Consider the following 27,892-nt stretch of genomic DNA (forward strand, 5'->3'; position numbering starts at 1 on the left):
GGGGACAAACACACAGGGGACAGACACACAGGGGACAGACACACAGGGACAGAAACACAGGGGACAGACACACAGGGGACAAACACACAGGGGACAGACACACAGGGGACAGAGACACAGGGGACAGACACACAGGGGACAGAGACACAGGAGACAGAGACACAGGAGACAGACACACAGGTGACAGACACACAGGGGACAGACACACGGGGGACAGACACACGGAGACAAACACACAGGGAACAGACACAATGGAGACAGAGACACAAAGGGGACAGACACACAGGGGACAGACACACAGGGGACAGACACACAGGGGACAGACACACAGGGACACAAGTGACAAACACACAGTGGGCAGACACACAGGGGTCAGACACACAGGGGACAGACACACAGGGGAGAGACACACAAGGGACAGACAAACGGGACAGACACAGAGGGAACAGACACACAGGGAACAGACACACAGGGACACAAGTGACAAACACACAGTGGACAGACACACGGGACAGACACACAGGGGACCGAGACACAGGGGACAAACACACAGGGGACAGACACACAGGGGACAGACACACAGGGGACAAACACACAGGGGACAGACACACAGGGGACAGACACACAGAGACAAACACACAGGGAACAGACACACTGGAGACAGAGACATGGGCCAGACACAAAGGGGACAGACACACAGTGGACAGACACACAGGGGACAGACACACAGGGAACAGAGACACATGGATAAACACACAGGGGACAAACACACAGGGGACAGAAACACAGGGACAGACACACAGGGAACAGACACACAGGGGACAGACACACAGGGGACAGACACACGGGGGACAGATACACGGGGGACAGACACACAGGAGACAGACACACAGGGGACAGACACACAGAGACACAAGTGACAAACACACAGTGGACAGACACACAGGGGACAGACACACAGGAGACAGACACAGAGGGGACAGACACACAGGGGACAGACACAGAGGGGACAGACACACAGGGACAGAAACACAGGGGACAGACACACAGAGACAGAAACACAGGGGACAGACACACAGGGGACAAACACACAGGGGACAGAGACACAGGGACAGACACACAGGGGACAAACACACAGGGGACAGAACCACAGGGGACAGACACACAGGGACAGACACACAGGAGACAGACACAGAGGGGACAGACACACAGGGACAGACACACAGGGGACAAACACACAGGGGACAAACACACAGGGGACAGACCCACAGGAGACAGACACACAGGGACAGACACACAGGGGACAGACACAGAGGGGACAGACACACAGGGACAGACACACAGGGGACAGACACACAGGGACAGAAACACAGGGGACAGACACACAGGGGACAAACACACAGGGGACAGACACACAGGGAACAGAGACACAGGGATTGACACACAGGGGACAAACACACAGGGGACAGAGACACAGGGACAGACACACAGGGAACAGACACACAGGGGACAGACACACAGGGGACAGACACACAGGGGACAGACACACAGGGGGCAGAGACACAGGGACAGACACACGGGGGACAAACACACTGGGGACAGACACACAGGGGACAGACACACATGGGACAGAGACACAGGGACAGACACACAGGGGACAGAGACACAGGGACAGACACACAGGGGACAGACACACAGGGGACAGAGACACAGGGACAGACACACAGGGGACATACACACAGGGGACAGAGACACAGGGACAGACACACAGGGGACAGACACACAGGGGACAGACACACAGGGGACAGACACACAGAGACACAAGTGACAAACACACAGTGGACAGACACACGGGGGACAGACTCACGGGGGACAGACACACAGGAGACAGACGCACAGGGGACAGACACACAGGGGACAGACACACAGAGACACAAGTGACAAACACACAGTGGACAGACACAGAGGGGACAGACACACAGGAGACAGACACAGAGGGGACAGACACACAGGGGACAGACACAGAGGGGACAGACACACAGGGACAGAAACACAGGGGACAGACACACAGAGACAGAAACACAGGGGACAGATACACAGGGGACAAACACACAGGGGACAGACACACAGGGACAGACACACAGGGGACAAACACTCAGGGGACAGAACCACAGGGGACAGACACACAGGGACAGACACACAGGAGACAGACACAGAGGGGACAGACACACAGGGACAGACACACAGGGGACAAACACACAGGGGACAGACCCACAGGGGACAAACACACAGGGGACAGACCCACAGGAGACAGACACACAGGGACAGACACACAGGGGACAGACACACAGGGACAGAAACACAGGGGACAGACACACAGGGGACAAACACACAGGGGACAGACACACAGGGGACAGACACACAGGGGACAGACACACAGGGACAGACACACAGGGGACAGACACACAGGGACAGAAACACAGGGGACAGACACACAGGGGACAGATACTCAGGGGACAGAGACATAAGGGACAGACACACAAGGGACAGACACACAGGGGACAGACACACAGGGGACATACACACAGTGGACAGACACACAGGGGACAGACACACAGGGGACAGATACTCAGGGGGCAGAGACATAAGGGACAGACACACAAGGGACAGACACACAAGGGTCAGACACACAGGGGACAGACAAACAGGGGACAGACACACAGGGGACAGACACACAGGGGACAACACACAGGAGACCGAGATACAGGGGACAGACACACAAGAGACAGATACACGGGGGGCAGACACACAGGGGGCAGACACACAGGGACAGACACTCAGGGGACAGACACACAGGGGACAGACACACAGAGACAGACACACAGGGGGCAGACACACAGGGGACAGAGACACAGGGAACAGACACACAGGGGACAGACACACAGGAGACAGACACACAGGGGGCAGACACACAGGGGGCCGAGACACGGGACAGAGACACAGGGGACAGACACACAGGGGAAAAACACACAGGGGATCGACATGCAAGGGACAGACACAGAAGGGACAGATGTGGTGATGTGCATCAATGTAAATGCATGTAGGCTAGCTAGACACTAGAAAATGAAATTAACTGAAAATCGCTTATTGTCACAAGTAGGCTTCAAATGAAGTTACTGTGATAAGCTCCTAGTCGCCACATTTCCATCGCCTGTTCGGGGAGGCTGGTACGGGATTTGAACCATGCTGCTGGCCTGCCTTGGTCTGCTTTCAAAGTCAGCAGGGAGCACTAGAAATATCACACACACTCACTCAAACAATAGATCAGTTAGATAGGACGCGGCCAATGGACATTCACGATGCACACGGAGGTGACATGACCACAGGGGGGCATCAACTCATATAAAAGGACACCACACACATAATCTGCCTCTTTCCAGTGGAGACAGTCAGTGAGTACAGACACAGGGTTGATTCAATATTGCACCCACCACGTGGATTGCAGCAACTGGTTAGTCAATCTGGGTAGCTATAGTAGGATTAGCAATAGTGTCGAACCCGAGTAATAGAAGTGTAAATAGTATAATAAACGTGTTGAAGTTATCTCCACGCCTGAACCTTCCTTTGTCAAGTGGACCACAAGAAAGCCGCTGATGTTACACCTACAACATAATGAATCATGGCACCAGGACTGAAATGTTTCATGTTTCAATCCACATAGCCATACCTCAGCGTACAGTGACAACCAGCAATGATACCCAGGCAAGATGTTCGAGATCCGGGTTCCGCAGCAGCTCCATTGCCACGGCGATCTCCGCAAAAACAGGCAGGTATTCCGGCAAATGTTTGAAATCTTCCTGGTTGCAGCCAAACTAGAAGAAGTGGCCAAAGCTGAAAAGATAGAGCATCTGCTCACCATCGTCGGTGCCAGAGCAGAAGAAATCTTTTAAAAATTCAAGTTCTCCAAGGGGCAAAACAGGAGCGACTTCCAGGCAGTCCTGGACAAATTCGGCAAATACTGTGAGGAAAACACACTGCAACCAGCAAGAAAAGGGAAAAGAAGCGCCAGCACTCACCACGAGGCCGAGATCCCAGAGCAAAGAACAGTTTTGATCGGCAGCCATCTTTCTAAAGGGACTGTACTTGCGCAGTTGCGCGAGAAGCGCACAGAACGGGAAGGTCCGTTTGCGCATGCGCGAGACGCCGCGCCTGCACAATCATGAAAACGGCCACCGGTAAAGGAACAGCGATCTGCGCATGTGCAATTGCTTCCTACGTGCTACGTCACGCGCGTCATGACGTCAGAGGCCCCGGACCACGCCCATTTAAAGGGGAAACATCCCAAATCAAAGAAAAAATATTTTAAAGTAGTAAAACAACCTTCCTTCACCTGGAATGACAGCACAATGCCTCAAATTGAACCAGGAAATGAAATTAACCTCCGAGGAACCATGCAACAAGCAGTTACCTACGACCAAACCGATGATTCCGACCTTGAATACTTCGATACCGACCTTTACATTTTCTCTGGACCTCGCGAGCCCAATGCCAGCTCCGAATCAAACAGTAGTCATAAGATGGTCCTAGAAAACTATGGCTTGGACGAACCTTTCACCTTGGGAGGCTACCCCAGTACCAAATCTGAACCGCAACTAGACATGTTGCACATTGGCGACCCCCGTATTGAATCCGATGCAGACGCGGATTCGTTCTTCGGATTTGAGGATCTTCAGCCCATCAGATACGAAATCCAAACTCGTGAGTGGAGGATGATGCTGCAGCCTGAAACCAAGAGACAGAGAGTGGTACAAGCCCACAGAGAGGGGCCTGCTGCCACACAGAGCGTGGTCCATGCACCGCTCAGTGTTCTCGACTCTACGAAAGAAGACACGCAAGACTCCACACCGCATGATCCTTGCATGAACAAGATGTGACTCCAGTGTCACAAGCCTCCGCAGCGAGCTCGTGGACAGCCTCCACGATAGAAGCAACGCAAGACTCCGACGCGCAGTCCTTGCAGGAACAAGACCATGAGGGTCTAGCAACCTCCTCTGACCAACTAGCGGCAGATGATGCAAGTCTGCCATGCTCAAGTAAACAGCAAGGAGACTATGACAGTCTACCATGCTCCAGTGCACAGCAGGACGACCATGACGGTCTATCATGCTACAGTGAAGAACAAAGCGACGATGACAGTCCAAGCCCAAATGAAGGACAACAGCAAGACAATGACAGTCCACCCACATTGCTTGCACCATCACATGAAGACTCTGACAATTTACCCAACCCAAGTGAACAACAAGCAGCTACTGAGGATCTACCCACGGTATGTGAGACGAGTGACGACAGCATCCCACTTCCCATGCAAGATGTGCAAAGTGACAGACCTCGGCTAGTGTGTACAGAGGCACTCGACGGTCACTGTGAGACCACTGGTGACTCCGGTGACACCACGATACTTCCACCCTCATTCGCTCGAACCTCTCCGTAAGTCAATGCATTCCTGCATGTTCCGACTCCAGACGTGCAGCTTCAAGAAATCTCAGCTGACTCCAGTGAACCTGCTTAGACTCCGGATTGGGAGCATCAACAAACCACCATTGACTCAGTTAAAACAGACCAGACTCCAGATGGGTAGCAACCAAACGCTGACTCTGATTCACGTAAGCCGGACTTTACTCCAGACAGGGAGTGCCGCAACCTCAGCGATGGCACGCTCAGGGTGACAGCAGATGTCACAATGACAGGAAATGGATCACTTAACGATCACACTGGGTCAGTAATAACAAGCAGCGGCTACAGTCCCAGAGGAATACAGCAATATTCAGCACAGCTCTATCCACACATTTTTTCCACACCAGCAGTGCAGACAATGACAGCTTCTGCTGGACAAACCCAGTATTCAGGAATGCAGCAGCCAGCAGTCGATGCAGCATTTTCTCAAACAGGCCAGCAATACGGATTGCCCACTAATGGAATCAAGACCGAAGGAGGACTACCGCAAGTGCAATCTGCACTACAGACTGAATGCCTTAGTTACAGCCCAGGATTTGCTGCACCCCAGCCTGGCCAGGCGGCATATTCCTATCAGATGCAAGGTTCTCGTTCCACACCATCACCAGGTATTTATGCGAGCAGCAATTCTGTTTCCAATTCGACAAGCTTCAACGGTTCTCAGCAGGATCACCCTTACTGCACAGCATGTGGCCAGAACCAGAATGTACAGTCTTATCCAACTTCAACATATGGCACGTCCATGACCTCGAATGACACTGTTGATGGTACCTCTTCAACGTCAACACCTTATCAGCTACAAGATGCCATCCGACAGCACCATCACAAACATCGAAAAAAGAAAGGGACTCCAAATCAGACAGCGAAGTGATTTGACCACTTCTTGGTTCCTGTGGCACAGGGTTATTGATGGCGTTCACAACCAAGAGAGACATTTGACCATGATGATTGATGGTTTTTGGACTCACACAAATGATTTGGACTTATTGTTTCATCACTGTTCCCATGACTTGTATATACCTTACCTTATCTACCTATTCTTTGTTCAATTTTCTCAAAGTGTGCAGAAAATATGTAACATATTAAAAAAAAGGGGGGATGTGGTGAAGTGCATCAATGTAAATGCATGTAGGCTAACTAGACACTAGAGGGAGCACCAGAAACATCTCACACACACACACTCAACCAATAGATCAGTTAGATAGGACGCGGCCAATGGACATTCACGATGCACACGGAGGTGACATGACCACAGGGGGGCATCAACCCATATAAAAGGACACCACACACATAATCTGCCTCTTTCCAGTGGAGACAGTCAGTGAGTACAGAGACAGGGTTGATTCAATATTACACCAGCCACGTGGATTGCAGCAGCTGGTTAGTCAGTCTGGGTAGCTATAGTAGGATTAGCAGTAGTGTCGAACACAAGTAATAGAAGTGTAAATAGTTTAATAAACGTGTTGAAGTTATCTCCACGTCTGAACCTTCCTTTGTCAAGTGCACCACAAGGAAGCCGCTTATGTACTTACACCTACAACATAACAAATCAACAGGCACACAGGAGACAGACACACAGGGGACAGACACACAGGGTGGCATGATGTGCAAACATGCAACCAATGAACACTTAGAATAGGACACAACCAATGGGCAGCCAGGACACTCAGAGGTGGCATCACCACAAGGGGGCATGACATAAACACTATAAAAGGGTGAGGCACTCACACCCTGCCTCTTTCCACAGACAGACATCTAGAGAGTTAGACAGGGTTGATCAGCAGCATCACACCGCAGCACGTGGCTTAGAGCAAGCTGGTCCAGTTAGACTGAGTTACTACAGTTAGATTAGCAGAGTCGAACTGATTTGAGAACTGTGTTAATCGTTCAATAAACACATTGAACTCATTTCAAGCCTGGAGCATCCTTTAGTTAAGACTGCATCAAGTTGCAGCCCTTGTTCTCCGAAGCAGCATAAATCAACATGATACCAGGAGTGACTGTTCAATCTATTTAGTTCAACTCAGCAAGATCCGTGACAACTAGCTACTGCATACAGGCACAATGGACAAGATTCAGGCTCCTCATCAGCTCAGGACCACCGGCAATCGTAGTGTCAACTGCCGATCATTCAAGCAGAAATTTCAACTATACGTGGAACCATCCGACCTCAATGGCGCGACCGATGCTCGGAAGTTGGCTCTTCTAATCACCACTGAGGGTGACCATGCGATAGAGAGCTTCAACTCCTTTCACTTTTCCGAAGGGCAGGACAAAACGAAGTACCAAACCATCCTGGGCAAATTCGACAGCCACTGCGAGGTGGACACCAACAAAATATTTGAGCGCTAAATCTTCAAGCAGGGGATGCAAGGTAAAGACGAATCCTTCACCTTCTATCTAACTAACCTTAGACTGCTAGCGCAATCCTGCAACTTCGGTGATATCACTGACTCCATGATCAGAGACCAAATCGTTTTTGGAGTCCACTCTGATCCTCTGCAAGAGCAATTGTTGAAAATCAAGCACATGACCCTGCCAGTCGCGGTGAAATGTGTACTGTGTATGAGCACCCTAAAACTCGCTATTCACAGTACAAAATGGCAGAAAGTGAGAAACAAGCCTCCCAAGAGGTGGAGAGTATTCAGGCCATCTCCCGGATTCAGCGCCTCCACGTTCACGAAAGCGGCCATTTCGCACGCTCTTCCCGGGGCCCGACGCATGCGCAATGCGATCGGGAACATGAAACGTCCGAGAACCGCACCGCGCATGCGCAACGACGCACTGAGCGTCATGACGCCAACGCGTGCGAACTGCGGCACCGCCCATTTTTTTTAAAACTGCCCTGCAAAAGGCAAATGCTGTTTAAGCTGTGGGAAACCAAACCACTATGCAGCCCTGTGCAGATCTGCACCACCAGTCAGGAGCCAGCACTCCCAATTCCAACAGCGGCGCATCAGAAGTGTGCAACACCGAATGCATGACTCTGATCCAGGCAGTGCGACGGATCCAGATGATGAATACCTGGACAACACTTACCGAGTGGGCATTATTACAAAGTGCGAATACGCCACACCGGACACATCGCAAGTCCAATCAATCCTGGCCGTGGATTCCGAGGATGGATGGTATGCAGTGATGAAGGTCAACCACTGCCTCATCCAGTACGAACTGGACACAGGTCCCTCTGCCAACCTGATTTCGCAGGTAGACTTCAAGAGAATCAAGAAGCCCCCCATAATCCTTCCAGCTGCCTGCAAACTCCTGGACCACAATGGAAACGCAATCGAGGCACTGGGGTCCTGCCATCTGCAGGTGTCCAGCCGACACACACAAGCAAGCTTACGCTTCGAGATTGTAAACCAGACAGGGCGTCCCTGCTAGGTGCGCATGCCTGCAAGCAACTGAACCTCATTCAAAGGGTCTACACCACAACGCCGTCCCATTCGGATCTTCAGGCCAGCATTGACGACATCCTAACCCAGTACCCAGATATATTTAGCGGAATAGGCACGCTGCCATATGAGTACAAGATTCTACTGCAGCCTGATGCCAAGCCAGTGGACCATGCACCACGACGAGTCCCTGCTCCACTGACAGAGCGCCTGAAGGCAGAGCTCACGAGTCTACAACAAAAAGGCATCATCTCCAAGGTCACTGAACCAACCGACTGGGTCAGCTCGATGGTGTGCGTAAAGAAACCTTCGGGGGACCTACGTATCTTCAGTGACCTCAAGGATCTAAACAAAAACATTATGCGGGAACATTACCCCATCCCGAAGAGGGAAGAAATCACGAGTGAGATGGCACACGCGCGCTTTTTCACAAAATTGGACGCATCCCAAGGATTTTGGCAAATCCATTTTGAAGAATCCAGCAGAAGGCTCTGCACCTTCAACACGCCTTTTGGCAGATTTCTGCTACAACAGAATGTCATTTGGCATCATCTCGGCATCAAGAAAGTATTCTGAAGCATACATGAACATGGCCTCAAGCTAAACAGGTCCAAGTGCTGTTTTGGGACATCCATGCTGAAGTTACTGGGCGATCAGATTTCGCGACATGGTGTGCGCCCGGACACAGACAGAATTTAAGCCATCGAGGCAATGAAAGTCCCCGAGGACAAGAAGAGAGTACTGCGCTTCCTGGGAATGGTCAATTTCCTTGGCAGGTTCATCCCAAATTTGGCCACACACACCACGGCCCTACGCAACCTGGTGAAAAAAATCAACCGCCTTTGAGTGGAAGGCAGAGCACTGAACAGAGTGGCTGGAGCTGAAAGCCAAGCTCACCACTGCACCCGTCCTTGCATTCTTTGACCCAGAACTAGAAACCAAGCTATCCATAGATACGAGTCAGGATGGCATTGGGGCAGTGTTGCTTCAAAGAGATGCCACGTCATCCTGGGTACCAGTAGCATTTGCGTCACGGGCATTGACACCCACTGAGACCAGATATGCGCAGATTGAGAAGGAATGTTTAGATCTTCTCACCGGCATCCTCAAATTTCATGATTATGTCTACGGTTGCCAACATTTACTGTTGAGACGGGTCATCGGCCTCTGGTCCACATCATCCATAAGGACCTGAACGACGTGACGCCTCATTTGCAGAGAATTCTGCTCAAACTCCGGAGGTATGATTTCAATTTGGTGTACACACCTGGCAAGGAGCTCATCATCGCCGATGCATTGTCCCGCAACGTCAACTCACCCAGTGAACCACTGGAGATCATCCAGCACATTGAATTGCAGGTACAACTGTGTGCAAGCACTCTCGCGGCAACAGATGAGAAGATCATTCTCATCCGAGAAGAAACGGCCAAAGACCCCCTGTTGCAGTGAGTCATCCACAATCTCAGCAATGGCTGGCAGAAAGGGCAATGCCCTCAATTCTACAACGTCAAGGACGACCTGACGCTGATCGACGGCATCCTGCTAATGCTGGAGAGGATAGTCATCCCGCTATGTCCCCAGAGCATGGTGCTGCGGCAGATTCATGAGGGACACCTGTGCATAGAAAAGTGCAGAATCAGGGCCCGGCAAGCTGTCTACTGGCCCGGCATCAACCAGGACATCACGGACATGGTCCTGAACTGCGAAACCTGTCAGAGGTTCCAACTAGCACAGAGCAAGGAGACGCTCCAACCACATGACCAAGAAACGTCTCCGTGGTCCAAGGTTGGCATTGACCTATTCCACGCGAATGGTTGCGACTATATCTGAATCATCGATTACTTTTCAAACTATCCTGAGGTGCTGAAGCTGCCAGACCTCACCTCACGGACCATCATCAAAGCGTGTGAAGAGACATTCTCACGGCATGGCATCCCGAACACCGTCATGAGCGACAATGGCCCGTGCTTCCACAGTCGAGAATGGTCCACGTTTGCCAAGAACTGCAATTTCAGGCATGTCACCTCCAGTCCGCACTATCCGCAGTCCAATGGCAAAGTCAAAAAAAGGGGTGCACATCGTTAAGCAGCTCATCCGCAAGGCCTCGGACTCTGCTTCCGACATACACCTTGCACTACTTGCGTATCGGCCGACTCCCTTGTCCACTGGCATGTCGCCAGCTCAAGTGCTGATGAACAGGGACCTGCGGACGACGCTTCCAGCCATACACCTGCCCAACCTTGATCACCTCCCGGTGCTGCAGAAGGTGCAGCAGCTTCGCGACAGCCAGAAGCAGGGCTATGACACACATGCCACCGATCTGGACATGCTATCCCCGGCAGACACGGTCAGAATCAAGATAACGGATGGTGGGTGATCTGCTCCGGCTTTCGTTGTTCGACAGGCCTCGCCCAGATCCTATGTCATACGTATGGCTCCATTGTGCGAAGGAATCGAAGGGCACTGCGAAAGGTTGCTTGCCCACAACCACTTTCCCCTCCATTTCCACATGTCGAATTGCCACCTCCAGTCACCTCGAACCACGAGGCCACCAGTCCTGCCTCCCACTCGCCTGTCAAGACACCATGATCCCCTGCACCACCTCTCCGGCGGTCAACGAGGATCAGACACAAGCCTCAGAGACTGGACTTATGAGCATTTGTTTTGTTTGTTCTGTTCTGTATTCCTCAGTCAGTCACATTAGACAGACACATTTACATGTATATACATCTAAAAAAAAAAGGGGGGAGATGTCATGATATGCAAACATGCAACCAATGAACACTCAGGATAGGACACAACCAATGGGCAGTCAGGACACTCAGAGGTGGCATCACCACATGGGGGCATGACATAAACATGATAAAAGGGATGAGGCACTCACACCCTGCCTCTTTCCACAGACAAACATCTAGAGAGTTAGACAGGGTTGATCAGCAGCATCACATCCCAGCACGTGGTTTAGAGCAAGCTGGTACAGTTAGACTGAGTTACTGCAGTTAGGTTAGCAGAGAGTCAAACTCATTTGAGAACTCTGTTAATAGTTCAATAAACACGTTGAACTCATTTCAGAGTCTGGAGCATCCTTAAGTTAAGACTGCATCAAGTAGCAGCCTGTGTTGTCCGAAGCAGCATAACACAACACAGGGAACAGACACAAGGGGACAGACGCAAGGGGACAAACACACAGGGGACAAACACAATAGGGGACAGAGACACAGGGGACAGACACCTAGGGGACAAACACACAGGGGACCATGACCCAGGAGACCCCAGACTTCGGGTCAGATGAGCACATTGACGTTACGTCACTGCTGTCTCCTACACCCTCCACCATCTCAGAGACTATCACCTTGGTTCGGCAAGTTAGTGAGGAGGCTTCTGGGACACTCAGAGGTGAGCACCACACAGCCGTTCCGGTACAGCAAGTGGAGGTAGGAGCAGCTGAGGGGCCAGGCAGTCGGAGGGCAGCCCAGCCACAGGAACCAGCTGCCGCCCAGATGGGTCCCGTCTCCTGGAACATCCTGTCCCACCCATACTGCAGGTGCAGTCAGAGACCCAGGAATTAGAGAAGGAGTTGACGGCTGGCTTCCAGCACCTGCAGGCGGAGGTGGAGGAGTCCAACCACCTGCAGGAGTAGGGAGTGGTGCCAGTCATGCATGCCACCCAGGCCGAAACCGCACGGGTGGCGTCCGCAGTGGAGGCTATGGGGCGACGGTGTCGGACGTGGGTCAGGTTTTGCAAGGCCTGGGGCATTCCGTGCAGGCAGGGGCCGTGGCCCAGGCAGGGTTGCCCACTCACAGGCAACCATGTGCCAAAGCCAGATGCAGATTTCAGCGGCGCTCCTCAGCGTGGCCCAGTCACAGCAGGCCATTGTTGAGAGCATGGTGGCATTGCCCAGGTGCTGGCCGAAGTCGCACGCACACAGAGGGAGATGGCGCAGTCCCCGAGGGAGGTGTCCCACTCCCTGTGCTCCATGGCCACTAACGTTCAGACCCTTGTCGATACCAGAGTGGGCATCCAGGACTGGCAGTGCCAGGTGTCAGTGGAGCCTCGGGGGTTGGCTCAGCTCGCACCACCATTCCATGGAGAATCCCGGGGCCATGGGCACCCTGAGGGAAGAGGAGGTGCTGGGTCCCACACCGGTGACTCCTGCAGGGGAGGTCCAGGAACACCGCAGCACCTCGGCCTCCCCCTCCTCCTGTCCCTGGTACATCTGGTGGGCAGCGGGCAGAACAGGGTGGCACCACGCCACCCAGGATGTCCGAGGAGCAGCTGGGCCCATCCAGGCCTGGCCACCCCAGGAAACGAGCGCCAACGGGGACCCTAGTCATAGGGCAGAAGTCTCAGCAGCCCACCTCCACTCCTGCTGTACTGTCTGGCCAGCTCGCATGCTGTGGAAGGTGCTACTGTGGGCATGAGTCAGACATTGTCGAACGATGTGGAGCACTCTATCATGCTGGGGATCACAGATTGGGCCACTATGAAGGGGTCATGCATACTGCCTGGGTATCGGGCGCAGATGTGCAGGATCCGCATCTGATGGTCACAGATCACTAGACTGTTCATGGAGTGGTAGCCCTTCCTGTTCGTGAACAGAGGCCTGTTATCTGCCGGTGTCCGTAGGGCATCATACACCACATTGATTACCCCCTGTACCCGGGACATCCCGGCGACGGCAGCGAACCCCGTTGCCCGGGCGACTGTAACAATCCCGTGGCATAAATTTTCAGGGCGACCGTCACCTTGACGGCCACTGGTAGAGGGTGTCCTCCCCCACTCCCCTGCGGTGCCAGGTGTGCCATCATGTGGCAGATGTGTCTGACCATCTCCCGGCTCATCCACAGTGTCCTCCTGCATGCCCGGTCTGGGAGTTCCTCAAATGACATGCGATACTGGCACACGCGGGGCCTCATCCGACGCCTTCTTGGCATCACCACCACCTCCTACTCCTCGACCCGTTCCTCCAACTCCTCCCCAGCCTCTAGGGCGGGCGGCCTTCCAGCCTGAACGGCTGCCACCTGCCCCTCTGCGGACCGCTCCTTTGCTGCAGCCTCCGCCTCATCTCTGAGCCGCCTCCGCTGATGCTGCCACATCGCAGAGCGGGCTGGCGTCATCCTCCATCCCATGGGCTAGACCCACTGTCACTGGCAACCAAGTGCTCCCAGCTCGTTGTGCCGCAGGTATATATAATGATGTGCATGAGGCTGGTTAGGTGGTGTGGGAGCTGAGGGTGTTCAGTGGTGAAGGGGTGTGGTATTGTGGTGTCAGTGCCCCTGCGGAGCAACCCCACCCCCTCCCAGTTGGTGAAACGTGCATCGACTAAAGCATCCCGTGTTCGCTGTCCCTGCCGCTAGCGTAGTGCAGCCTCCCATGCCTGGCCAACCCCCATGTCCTACTCATTGTTCCCCTCACCCTCCTCGTCTTACGCTGCCCACCCTTGCTCCCCATCGTCCTCCAGCACATCGCCCCTCTGCTGGGCTATATTGTGGAGGACGCAGCAGACCATAACGATGTGGCCGACCCACCTTGCCTCATATTGGAGGGCCCCTCCGGAGCGGTCCAGGCACCTGAAGCGCATCTTCAGCACCCCGAAACACCCCTCAACCACACCCCCCTGGTCGCACATTAGGCATAGTTTTAGCGGGTCTCTGCATCGGACTGTGGCCTCCGTACAGGCGTCATCAGCCACGACCGCAACATGTGACCTCTGTCGCCCAGCAAACAGCCCCGCGGCCAACATCGCTGGATGGTTCCCAAATATTATACTCTGCTGGGGGTGAGGGGAGAAAATGTTATCATGGGCGCATACACCCGTGCACAACCAGGTACTATGGGCTACATTGTCACCCTGGTTGGCACCGCACGCCCCAGCCATGCATGTCCCCCACCACGCACCCCGGCCCCATCGGCACCCCTGCTCCTGGTGTCCGTCCCTGCTGCCAAGGCCACCGTTTCATGGCACTGACCTCGCTAGGGGCTGCTGTCGGTGTGGCTCTGGGTGATCCCCCCGGTGGGTGTCGCCTGTTGAGTGGGGAGGGGGGGCCTTACAGCCATTAACCCTTCATTCACCCAGCACCCGGGGTGGGTGCCCAACAAGATGGCCGCCATAAAGGAGCTCGTTGCGTGGGCACCGCAGTGTCATGTCGGGGGCTCCCCGACTGCTCGGCCTGTCCCCCCCTTCCCCTTCTCACCCCGGTCCTGGCAGGTCCCCCCCCCCCCGCAGAAAACACGGCCTGTGTCCGTTAAGGTAGCCCACTGCCCCCTCACTCCAACTCTTACCTCCTCTCACAGCTGCCTCAGCCTACACGCCAGCTCCACGATTTTGTATAGGTAGTTAGAACCACGCGGTCGGGAAATCGGGCCACCTGGCCCGCTGAATCGGGGCGGATAATGAGATTCTCCGGGCCGAGCGGCGGGTGCTGCGATTTTATCGGGTAGGGGGGTCCGGAGAATCCAAAATCGGAACGAAACCAGCCTCAAACCCAATTTCGCCGTCGGAGCCGATTCTCCAGCCAATCACGTTTTGCGATTTTGGTGCTATGTCTCAGAGAATCCAGTTCATGGAGTGCTTTAATGCTACTCATGTTCAATTGAAGCTGGAAATTAGCAAACCTTCCCACGTTGACTAAAGATCATGCAAAATTTTAATTCAACCTTGGGAAGGGTTGTTATAGCATCGTAATTGTTTTTAATTGTAAACAGGTGCAGGGTGGGAATTACCTGGGAATGCACTTGAGCCTGTCCTGATGAATAGTCACAGATTAAAACTGTGTTGGCTGGAGTTAGGAGATGTATGCTTGTAATGTTCTAAATAAAAAAATCTAGGAATATCTAAAGATTAGTTCTACTCTTCACAAACTGGCTTTCTGGAATAGAACAAAGGTACAAAAAATTGGTTTCCATTAACACTGCTCCTGATTTTCCTTTCCATATATATGTGGTCACTGATCTGCCATTGTACATGTTATGCTTCCCACAAGTTAATATACAACCTAACAGAGTCTGAATATTTATTTGGTAAAGGTAATTTTCAGCATGAAAACATAAATGTTTGAACCTAGATGCCATTTTCATCTTCTTATTGCTAGGAAAAAATATTCAACATAACTTTATAGGTATTGATCCTATGGGAAGGTGGCCCCTTTAAGGGGCGATCGTTTGTGGGTTGCGTGACCCGCCCAGAGCCAATGAGGATGGAGCGCACAAAACTGACCCAATTGGGTGCTTGGGAGCAGACTTGGGTAGCTGAGAATTATCAGATTAAGCCCGGGATTGAGGGAACTAGACCTGTGTCAGAGTTGTGTTGATTTGTAATATAAAGTTCTTACGATGATTTGACACTTTCTCATCTCTTTAACCTCGCACTACCACATTGGCGATCCGGGTGGGCCAGAGAATCGCCGGGGGGGGGGGCAGCATGAATTCCGCCCCCGCCGGCTGCCAAATTCTCTGGAGCCGTGCCGGTCGGCGGCCGCTGGCAGCAGCCCCCCAGCGATTCTCCGGCGACGGTCCGAGCGGCAGCCCGTTTTAGGCCCGCCCCGCTGGCGAACATGAGACCTGGTACTTACTGGCGGGACCTGGCTCTGCGGGCGGCCTCCGGGGTCCTCGGGGGGTGCGGGGGGATCTGGCCCCGGAGGGTACCCCACGGTGGCCTGGCTCGCCAGATTGGGGCCCACCGATCCGCGGGCGGGCCTGTGCCGTGGGGGCACTCTTTCCCTCCACACCGACTGCTGTGGACCTCCACCTGGCCGGCGTGGAGAACAACCCCCCTGCACATTCACCAACTTGCACCGTCCGGCGGAGAACCTTCGGCGCTGGTTTGCGCGGCGCCAATCCCTTCCGTGCCGGCTGGCGCGGCGCCAACCCCGCCACCACCGGCCTAGCCCCTGAAGGTGCAGAGGATTCCGCACCTTCTGGGCGGCCTGACGCCGGAGTGCTTCACGCCACTCCCTGGCGCCAGGACAGCCCGCCCCGCCGGGTCAGGGAGAATGGCCTCATGGCCTGGATTCTTCAAAACGGCGGCTAAGTGTTGACGCCGGCGTAAACACCGCAGTGTTTCAAGGCAGCGTCAATGGGCCTCTTGGCCCAGCCATTCCGTGGCCCACAGGGGGCCAGCACGGTGCCGGAGTACTCCATGCAGTTCTGGCTGCCGATACGCGGCTCTGCACTTCCGGCCGCGGGTCCGCACATGCGCTCCTGCACCCTGCAACATGGCGGACCCACACAGCGGGCCGGGGTGTAAGAAGTGGCAGTCGATTTTGGCGGGAGTGGAGCTGGCTGGTTAGTCAGTTTCAGCGGGAGCTGTGCAGAAGTGGCTGCTGGGAGGTAAGGCTGTCCTTTAAAAACACTTGTCTTTGCAGGGGCAGGCCAGTCGATTTCGGCGGGAGAACAGCTGGTGAGTCAGTTTCAGCGGGAGCAGTGCGGAAGTGGCTGCTGGGAGGTAAGTCTGTCCTTTAAAAACACTTGTCTTTGCAGGGGCAGGCCAGTCGATTTCGGCGGGAGTGGAGCTGGCTGGTTAATCAGTTTCAGCGGGAGCTGTGCGGAAGTGGCTGCTGGGAGGTAAGGCTGTCCTTTAGTCGACCCGCGGACTTCTGGGAAGACCCTCACCAATAAATTCTGGTGGAGAGCAAAACCCGAGACACTACACGTGTAGTGTCTCCCACCCGCCCTCCTCCTCTAACCTAATAATAAGACCCATTGGTGTGAGGTAAGTACCATATTTTATTATTATTAATTTTTTTTTATATAAAAAATTTAATTTAGTTGTTAGCCAGATCTTGGTAGAAAGTTAGAGGGATGGCAGGGAAGGGAGTGCAATGTTCCTCCTGCAGGATGTTTGAGGTGAGGGATGCAGTTAGTGTCCCTGCTGATTTTACCTGCAGGAAGTGCTGCCATCTCCAGCTCCTCCAAGACCGAGTTAGAGAACTGGAGCTGGAGTTGGAAGAACTTCGGATCATTCGGGAGGCGTAGGGGGTCATAGATAGCAGCTTCAGGGAATTAGTTACACCAAAGATTGGAGATAGGTGGGTAACTGTAAGAGGGACTGGGAAAAAGCAGTCAGTGCAGGGATCCCCTGCGGTCGTTCCCCTGAGAAACAAGTATACCGCTTTGGTTACTTGTGGGGGGGGGGACTTACCAGGGGTAAGCCATGGGGTACGGGCCTCTGGCACGGAGTCTGTCCCTGTTGCTCAGAAGGGAAGGGGGGAGAGGAGCAGAGCATTAGTAATTGGGGACTCTATAGTCAGGGGCACAGATAGGAGATTTTGTGGGAGCGTGAGAGACTCACGTTTGGTATGTTGCCTCCCAGGTGCACGGGTACGTGATGTCTCGGATCGTGTTTTCCGGGTCCTTAGGGGGAGGGGGAGCAGCCCCAAGTCGTGGTCCACATTGGCACTAACGACATAGGTAGGAAAGGGGACAAGGATGTCAGGCAGGCTTTCAGGGAGCTAGGATGGAAGCTCAGAACTAGAACAAACAGAGTTGTTATCTCTGGGTTGTTGCCCGTGCCACGTGATAGTGAGATGAGGAATAGGGAGAGAGAGCATTTAAACACGTGGCTACAGGGATGGTGCAGGCGGGAGGGATTCAGATTTCTGGATAACTGGGGCTCTTTCTGGGGAAGGTGGGACCTCTACAGACAGGATGGTCTACATCTGAACCTGAGGGGCACAAATATCCTGGGGGGGGGATTTGTTAGTGCTCTTTGGGGGGGTTTAAACTAATGCAGCAGGGGCATGGGAACCTGGATTGTAGTTTTAGGGTAAGGGAGAATGAGAGTAAAGAGGTCAGGAGCACAGATTTGACTTCGCAGGAGGGGGCCAGTGTTCAGGTAGGTGGTTTGAAGTCTGTCTACTTCAATGCCAGGAGTATACAAAACAAGGTAGGGGAACTGGCAGCATGGGTTGGTACCTGGGACTTCGATGTTGTGGCCATTTCGGAGACATGGATAGAGCAGGGACAGGAATGGATGTTGCAGGTTCCGGGGTTTAGGTGTTTTAGTAAGCTCCGAGAAGGAGGAAAAAGAGGGGGAGGTGTGGCGCTGCTAGTCAAGAGCAGTATTACGGTGGCGGAGAGGATGGTAGATGGGGACTCTTCTTCCGAGGTAGTATGGGCTGAAGTTAGAAAGAGGAAAGGAGAGGTCACCCTGTTGGGAGTTTTTTATAGGCCTCCTAATAGTTCTAGGGATGTAGAGGAAAGGATGGCAAAGATGATTCTGGATAAGAGCGAAAGTAACAGGGTAGTTATTATGGGAGACTTTAACTTTCCAAATATTGACTGGAAAAGATATAGTTTGAGTACAATAGATGGGTCGTTTTTTGTACAGTGTGTGCAGGAGGGTTTCCTGAAACAATATGTTGATAGGCCAACAAGAGGCGAGGCCACGTTGGATTTGGTTTTGGGTAATGAACCAGGCCAGGTGTTGGATTTGGCGGTAGGAGAGCACTTTGGGGACAGTGACCACAATTCGGTGACGTTTACGTTAATGATGGAAAGGGATATGTATACACCGCAGGGCAAGAGTTATAGCTGGGGGAAGGGCAATTATGATGCCATTAGACGTGACTTGGGGGATATAAGGTGGAGAGGTAGGCTGCAAGTGTTGGGCACACTGGATAAGTGGGGCTTGTTCAAGGATCAGCTACTGCGTGTTCTTGATAAGTATGTACCGGTCAGGCAGGGAGGAAGGCGTCAAGCGAGGGAACCGTGGTTTGCCAAGGAAGTGGAATCTCTTGTTAAGAGGAAGAAGGAGGCCTATGTGAAGATTAGGTGTGAAGTTTCACTTGGGGCGATGGATAGTTACAAGGTAGCAAGGAAAGATCTAAAGAGAGAGCTAAGACGAGCAAGGAGGGGACATGAGAAGTATTTGGCAGGAACGATCAAGGAAAACCCAAAAGCTTTCTATAGGTATGTCAGGAATAAGCGAATGACTAGGGAAAGAGTAGGACCAGTCAAGGACAGGGATGGGAAATTGTGTGTGGAGTCTGAAGAGATAAGCGAGATACTAAATGAATATTTTTCTTCAGTATTCACTCAGGAAAAAGATAATGTTGTGGAGGAGAATGCTGAGCCCCAGGCTAATAGAATAGATGGCATTGAGGTACGTAGGGAAGAGGTGTTGGCAATTCTGGACAGGCTGAAAATAGATAAGTCCCCGGGACCTGATGGGATTTATCCTAGGATTCTCTGGGAGGCCAGGGAAGAGATTGCTGGACCTTTGGCTTTGATTTTTATGTCATCATTGGCTACAGGAATAGTGCCAGAGGACTGGAGGATAGCAAATGTGGTCCCTTTGTTCAAAAAGGGGAGCAGAGACAACCCCGGCAACTAGAGACCGGTGAGCCTCACGTCTGTAGTGGGTAAAGTCTTGGAGGGGATTATAAGAGACAAGATTTATAATCATCTAGATAGGAATAATATGATCAGGGATAGTCAGCATGGCTTTGTGAAGGGTAGGTCATGCCTCACAAACCTTATTGAGTTCTTTGAGAAGGTGACTGAACAGGTAGATGAGGGTAGAGCAGTTGATGTGGTGTATATGGATTTCAGCAAAGCGTTTGATAAGGTTCCCCACGGTAGGCTATTGCAGAAAATACGGAGGCTGGGGATTTAGGGTGATTTAGAGATGTGGATCAGAAATTGGCTAGCTGAAAGAAGACAGAGGGTGGTGGTTGATGGGAAATGTTCAGAATGGAGTTCAGTCACAAGTGGAGTACCACAAGGATCTGTTCTGGGGCCGTTGCTGTTTGTCATTTTTATCAATGACCTGGAGGAAGGCGCAGAAGGGTGGGTGAGTAAATTTGCAGACAATACTAAAGTCGGTGGTGTTGTCGATAGTGTGGAAGGATGTAGCAGGTTACAGAGGGATATAGATAAGCTGCAGAGCTGGGCTGAGAGGTGGCAAATGGAGTTTAATGTAGAGAAGTGTGAGGTGATTCACTTTGGAAGGAATAACAGGAATGCGGAATATTTGGCTAATGGTAAAGTTCTTGAAAGTGTGGATGAGCAGAGGGATCTAGGTGTCCATGTACATAGATCCCTGAAAGTTGCCACCCAGGTTGATAGGGTTGTGAAGAAGGCCTATGGAGTGTTGGCCTTTATTGGTAGAGGGATTGAGTTCCGGAGTCAGGAGGTCATGTTGCAGCTGTACAGAACTCTGGTTCGGCCGCATTTGGAGTATTGCGTACAGTTCTGGTCAGCGCATTATAGGAAGGACGTGGAGGCTTTGGAGCGGGTGCAGAGGAGATTTACCAGGATGTTGCCTGGTATGGAGGGAAAACCTTATGAGGAAAGGCTGATGGACTTGAGGTTGTTTTCGTTGGAGAGAAGAAGGTTGAGAGGAGACTTAATAGAGGCATACAAAATGATCAGGGGGTTGGATAAGGTGGACAGTGAGAGCCTTCTCCCGCGGATGGAAATGGCTGGCACGAGGGGACATAACTTTCAACTGAGGGGTAATAGATATAGGACAGAGGTCAGAGGTAGGTTCTTTACGCAAAGAGTAGTGAGGCCGTGGAATGCCCGACCTGCTACAGTAGTGAACTCGCCAACATTGAGGGCATTTAAATGTTTATTGGATAAACATATGGATGATAATGGCATAGTGTAGGTTAGATGGCTTTTGTTTTGGTGCAACATCGTAAGCCGAAGGGCCTGTACTGCGCTGTATCGTTCTATGTTCTATGTTCTAAGGTAGGCCCTCCCCAGATCGCGCACCCCCGCCGATCGGTGGTCCCCGATCATGGGCCTGGCCGTCGTGGAGGCCCCCCCCCCTCCAGAGACTGATACCCCCGCCCCCCCATCAGGACAGCCACCACAGCCACGATGCTGAGCTCCCGTTGGATGGAACCATACATGAACCACGCCGGAGGGACCCCGGCCCCCGGTCGCCGGAGGTTCGTGTCTCGGCGTCAGACACAATCACAGGTCTGACACCCCATTCTCCGCCCCCGTGCTGAGCGTGATTTCGGCACGGAGGCTCGGAGAATCCCGGCCCAAGTCCTTTGATCAGGTAGTGCAACTAGTGAGGGACCATTACAATCCCCGATCCTCTATTATTTTGCAGCAATATTAATTTCATGAAGACATTAGAGGCCTTGGAGAAACAGTATTGTAGCCATCTGGCATGGCCACTTCCCGATTACAAAATGGACAATACAAGTAAGCAAACAGGTGCAGGGTTTGTCTGTTGATTGGAGCCATAGCTCCCAGACAAGACCGATACTGCAAACCATTTCCATACTAATGAGCCATCCCCGGGAACAAAAAGGTAACATTTAAGTAAAAGATACCAAGTCAAACACCCCGGCACCAGAGGAGACCAGAACAAAGCAGGCCAACGGCCACCTAGGACACGCCCAGCAATCAGGGCACCCACCCATCTATTGGAGGAAATTGATGGGAACGATTGGGAAACAGCCCAATTAATTGGGGCCAAGTTCAAGGCCCGCCCAAGAGCGCGCAAAGCCCCTTTTGGGTATAAGAAGAATCTCCCAAGAGAGAATCGCTCTCTTGCGGCCCCGGCTCTCACCAAGGAGAGACCTGCCCAACAGCAACATCTGAACATTAAGTCCAAGGTCAATGCACGCTACGAGACAGATGCTCCTAGCTGTTATTCTGTACCAATTCGACCACAGCAGCCTCAGAACCGAACAACGGCCATTGTTCCTCTGACTGAGTGGGCACCCAAAGCTAAGTATAGGCTTTAGCAGTAGTGATAGTTTAGTTTGTAGAGTTTTATGCATGAGTATATTTGACTGTGTGTGTAAATAAATGAGCATTGAGTTTGAACTTACTAACTAGTGTATCAAGTCTTTGATCAGTATTCGGTTTTGAACCTTGTAGCGGTATCGAAAGATACCTGGCGACTCTGGAGCAAACATAATTAGAATTAAGGAAGGCGACCATATTGGCCGTTGTCTTCAGAGCCAAATTAAGAGAAACACAGTTAGCAACAGTATCCGCTTTTGTAGCTAGACTACGACAGATGTTGGAGCATTGTGAATTTGGGGCACCTCTCAGTGATATGTTTCATGGACTACAGGATCAATAGCTTAAATATCCAGAAGTTGCTTGCATAAATCAAGAAATCCTTCGACAAAGTGGTTGAGTCGGCTCAAGTAACTGGAAGTGCTTAACAAAGTGCTTTTGAACTATAGAGTTTGCAAAGTGAGGTAAATCAGTTGTGGTGGGTAATGGCATCCGCTCTAAGTACCCGGAGTGAGGGAACCTGTGAAAGGAAGTGATCGGCAATCACAAGGTTTAGACACTTTTTATCATTGTGAGAGAGATCATCCACAAACCAGATGCAAACCTAAGAAATTCCCCTGTTTCAGATGAAATAGAAAAGCCAAAACTTCCTATGCCCTTCCTGATAAAGGCACTTGCCAGTATCCTTTAAGCAAGTAAAGTTTGGTCATGAAATTTGCTTGCCCCACCTTTTCAATACTGTCTTGCAAATGAGCAATGGGATATTGATCTGATTTTGTAACTGCATTGACTTTTCTATCGTCCGTACAGACTTCTTGTGTTCCATCTGTCTTTGGTACCATCACAACAGGTGAGCTCCAATAATTGCAACTCATTTCAATTATATCATTATTTAAGCATGCTTTCAATCTCCTTTTAAACCTATGCCAACTTTAGTGGATTGAGTCTATATAGATTTTGCTTAATTGGAATAGAATTTCCGACACCTACATCATGTATAATTACTTTTGTACTTTCTAGTTTGTTCCCATAAATTAGTCCATGTGACTGCAATAACTCTTTCAGGTCACTTTGATTTTCCTCCGTAAGGTGGGTGTCACGGTAACACTGTGGTCAGCACTGTTGCTTCACAGCACCAGAGTCCCAGGTTCAATTGACGGCTTGTGTCACTGACTGTGCGGAGTCTGCACGTTCTCCCCGTGTCTGCGTGCATTTCCTCCGGGTGCTCCGGTTTCCTCTCACAGTCCAAAGATGTGCAGGTTAGGTGCATTGGCCAAGCTAATTTGCCCTTAATGTCCAAAATGGTTAGGTGTGATTACTGGGTTACGGGGATAGGGTGGAGTTGTGGGCTTAAGTAGAGTGCTCTTTCCAAGGGCCGGTGCAGACTCGATGGGCCAAATGGCCTCCTTCTGCACTGTAAATTCTATGTCCAAAGGTATCTAATTTGAGGAATGTCAAATTCAGAATCGTCTGGAGTTATCACTTCTCCCTGAGTTATAATAACTAACATATCCTACTACTTTCCTTCTCTATCAAAATACCTTTTGAGCATATCAACATGACACACACTGTGAGTTATCTTTCTGTCTGGTGTTCATATCAAATAATTCCCCCTCACTCAATTTCCATTTGATTTAATAAGGCACACCAAATTTTGCTTTTAAAGATTAACCACCATTGGCAACAATACTATGATTCATGGTCTAAATTCTATGATAATCTATGATACTAATACTTCCTCCCCACTAACAAAACTACAAATTTTTGATTTTTTTTATCCGTCTTGTTTCTCATCTTATTCTGTGACAAATTTCAATGCTTTCTAGCTAACTCACCAGCTCTAGTTAATCGCTCCCTAAACTTTGACAGTCCAATAGTGCAGTTTCCGAATGTGACTCGCCAATTTACCCTTGATCAATGTAAATGGTCCTCTTACCTCATGACCAACAATCAATTAGAATAGACTGAATTTAGTTGATCCATTAGGTGCATTCCTAATTGCAAATAGTACAAATGGAATTTGTTTATCCCAATCATCTGCATAATCCTGACTAAAGGCCCTCAACATGGTTCTCTGCTTCCCGCCACCGATAGCGGAGTTCTTGATGCAATGGAGAATCTCACATTGGACAAAAAAACTGGGCCTGTTGCGATGCTCTGGTCCCCCCCTGGCAGCAGCACCAAGGTTCACACACGCGGTGTGAACATGCCGGGTGGATTCAAATGGGTCATTTGAACCCACATGGGTGGAGATTGGTGTAAGTGTTTGTGAGCATGGCCCTGATGCAGTGGATCTCGTGGTGGGCCAACAGGGTAAGCATTTCACATTGGAGACCCCACAGTCCATTGTCGGGCTCCCTCACCCCACAATGAAATGCTGCCCACCCTACTCCAAGCCCTCATATCAGATCCCTGTCAGTGATGACATGGGCCCTCCCCATCAGACCCCCATCAGACCCCCATTTCAGAGACCCTCATATCAGAGACCCCAATATCAGATACTCCCCAGCAGAGTCCCCCAATATTAGAGGTCCCCCATCACAGAAACGCCACATCAAAGACCCCCCCATCAGAGACCCCCATACTAGTGACATCCCATTAGACACCCCCCATATCACAGACCCCCCATCAGTTGCCCCTGTCTGAAATCTAAAGAGCAGTCGAGGGAGAAACAATGAAAAATCACTGCTTTTCCATTTACCTGTCCCCTACACCTGCTGCCTCAGACAGATATCTAGAAAGCAGCAGCTGTTAGAAAGTCAAAACATATCATAAGGTTTTAAAACTTTCAGATCCTTCGATCTGTGAGGCTTCTTATCACTTTCAAAGAGAAATTGTTCTTAGCAGGCTATAATTGACAGGGTAACAACTTCCAGACAGCCAGGTGTCTGAATTGTTTGTTTTATTTTCCCTCATGCTTGAATACATATCAAGCATTTGATACCTTTGAACCTTAGGACAATGTTTATAACATATCGGAGTTAAGTGCTTTCACTTCCTCTTTTTCTCAGTTTAAAAGCACTGTTTTTGATGTGGTCAGGAGCTGCCAATCATAGGTTTTATTTTCCACAATAGCTTCTGATGTGACAGCTTATCAATGCCTTCTGGAAATTTAAGCACTGTACCTCCACTGGTTCCTTTTCATCCACAACATGTGGAACTCCTTCAAAGAACTCCAATAAATTGGTTCAACCATGTTGATTCAACCCGATTAGCTGGCATTTTGCCAAGCGCCCTACTAGGACATCATTAATAATGGTTACTAACATTTTCCCTTGGACAGGTGTTAGGCTAACAGGCCTGTTGATGCCTGCTTGCTGTCTCCATCCATTTTTGAATAAAAGAGTTACATTTTCTATCTTTCATTGTAATGGAATTTAAGGAATTATGGAAAATTAAAACCAATACCTCAATGATCTCACTAGCCATTTATCTTAAGACCTTAGTGTGAAGTTCATCCAAAAGTGGGGATTTATCAGCCTACAGAGCCAACAATTTCCTCAATACCACTTCTCCGATGATTTTAATTTTCTTGAGTTTCTCCCTCCCTAGAATTTCCTGATTTACAGCAATTTCTGGGATGTTATTTTTGTCCTCTATAGAGATGACCGACGCAAAGTACCTGTTTAATTCATCCGCCCTCACCCTACTTTACATTATCAATTCTCCAGATGCATTTTCTACAGGACCAATGCTCACTTTATTAACTTGTTTCTTGTTTAAATATCTTTAGAAGCTATTACTACCTATCATACCTGCACATTTCTGGACTGTGGGAGGGAACCGGAGAACCCAGAGGAAACCCACACAAACAGGGGGAGATTGCGCAAACTCCACACAGTCAGCCAAGGTTGGAATTGAACCTGGGTCCCTGGCACTGTGAGGCAGCATTGAAAACCACTGTGCCAAGGTACCGCCCTTACTAACTAGCTCAAAATGGGGGCCCAATAATGGGATTCCCTCATATCTCAGCAGGAGCGCAAATCAGGAGCAATTCTCCTCCAGCGGGAGAAAATAATCTCCCAAACGGAGAATCCTGTCCCATGTCTCTGTAATGATCATCAGATCGTGCTTATTAATTTAAATTTGCGCCATCAGTTCATCTGCAATGTTTTGAATGCTACCTGCTTTTACATATAGAGCCTTTAGTTTTGTCCTTTTATTTTTTTTTGTTGCATCTCGCCTTATCTGTTGATTTGAACTCTTTCTCTACCTTCCTGTGATGGCCTGTTTATCGTTTCCCATGTCAGTACCTTTCTCTCTTGCCTTGCCTCTACATCTTCCAAAATTTGATCCCTTGCCCCTCATATTTAGTTTAAAATTCTCTCTACTTCCATAATTACGTGGCTCGCTCGAATATCAGCCCCAGAGGGGTTCATGTGCAGACTATCACAATGCTGCAGATTCCACTTTCCCCAGCACACAGTGCCATGGCTGATCAACTCATCCATCCTGCAGTAAGTCCAAACAGGCTGTAAGAACGTCAAGCCTGTTGCACGATTGTGGGGGCTGATACTCATGCACATCTGCCCTCTGTGTCCCCTTGTCTGCCCCAGCTGCAGTCACACCCTCCTGTTCCCGATCATTTTACAAGCCAGAAGACTCTATCCGATATCCTCATGATACAAACGTCCGGGTAACTCTCCCCATTGTGCTGCATTGTCCGCAGTGCAGCCTCCATCTCAACGACTCTGAGCCGAAACTCCTCAACCCGCAGCCACTTACTGCAGACGTGCTTGTCCTGGATCACGCTGGTATCCAGGAGCTCCCATAAGCTGCAGCCACGCCACATCACCTGTCCTACCATACCTATGAGCTTTAACTAATTACTTCACCATTTTGTTCAATTATTTGTTTTCTTTCCGATATTTATTAATGTTATCACAAATTCCAGTACAATTTTAAACCTGAGGAAAATAGACCTTGGCCACTTGCCAGATACTCACCAGATACCCACAAGTAGCACGCTTCTTCTCCTGCAGTAGAGCAGAAACCAATTCCTACAGGATGCAGAAGGTAGAAAAATCAAAGGAGTACCTCCCTCCCGTCCTCACGGAACTCCTCCTGTTCACGATATCTCCACACTCCATTGAGGTCGCACTCCGTACTGGTAGTTTGTATAAAAAATGACAGGGGAGCAATTTAACCTAATTTCATCTTTGAGTGGGAGGTGAAAGGTTGGAGAACTACAAGCTCTAACAGTCCCTCCCTAAAGGACACTGACTGCCAGATTGGAAGCTGGCAATTTCTATATGTGTAGGCTGACAACCTTA

Source organism: Scyliorhinus torazame, chromosome 15 (assembly GCF_047496885.1).
Source record: "Scyliorhinus torazame isolate Kashiwa2021f chromosome 15, sScyTor2.1, whole genome shotgun sequence".
Classification (NCBI taxonomy): Eukaryota; Metazoa; Chordata; class Chondrichthyes; order Carcharhiniformes; family Scyliorhinidae; genus Scyliorhinus; species Scyliorhinus torazame.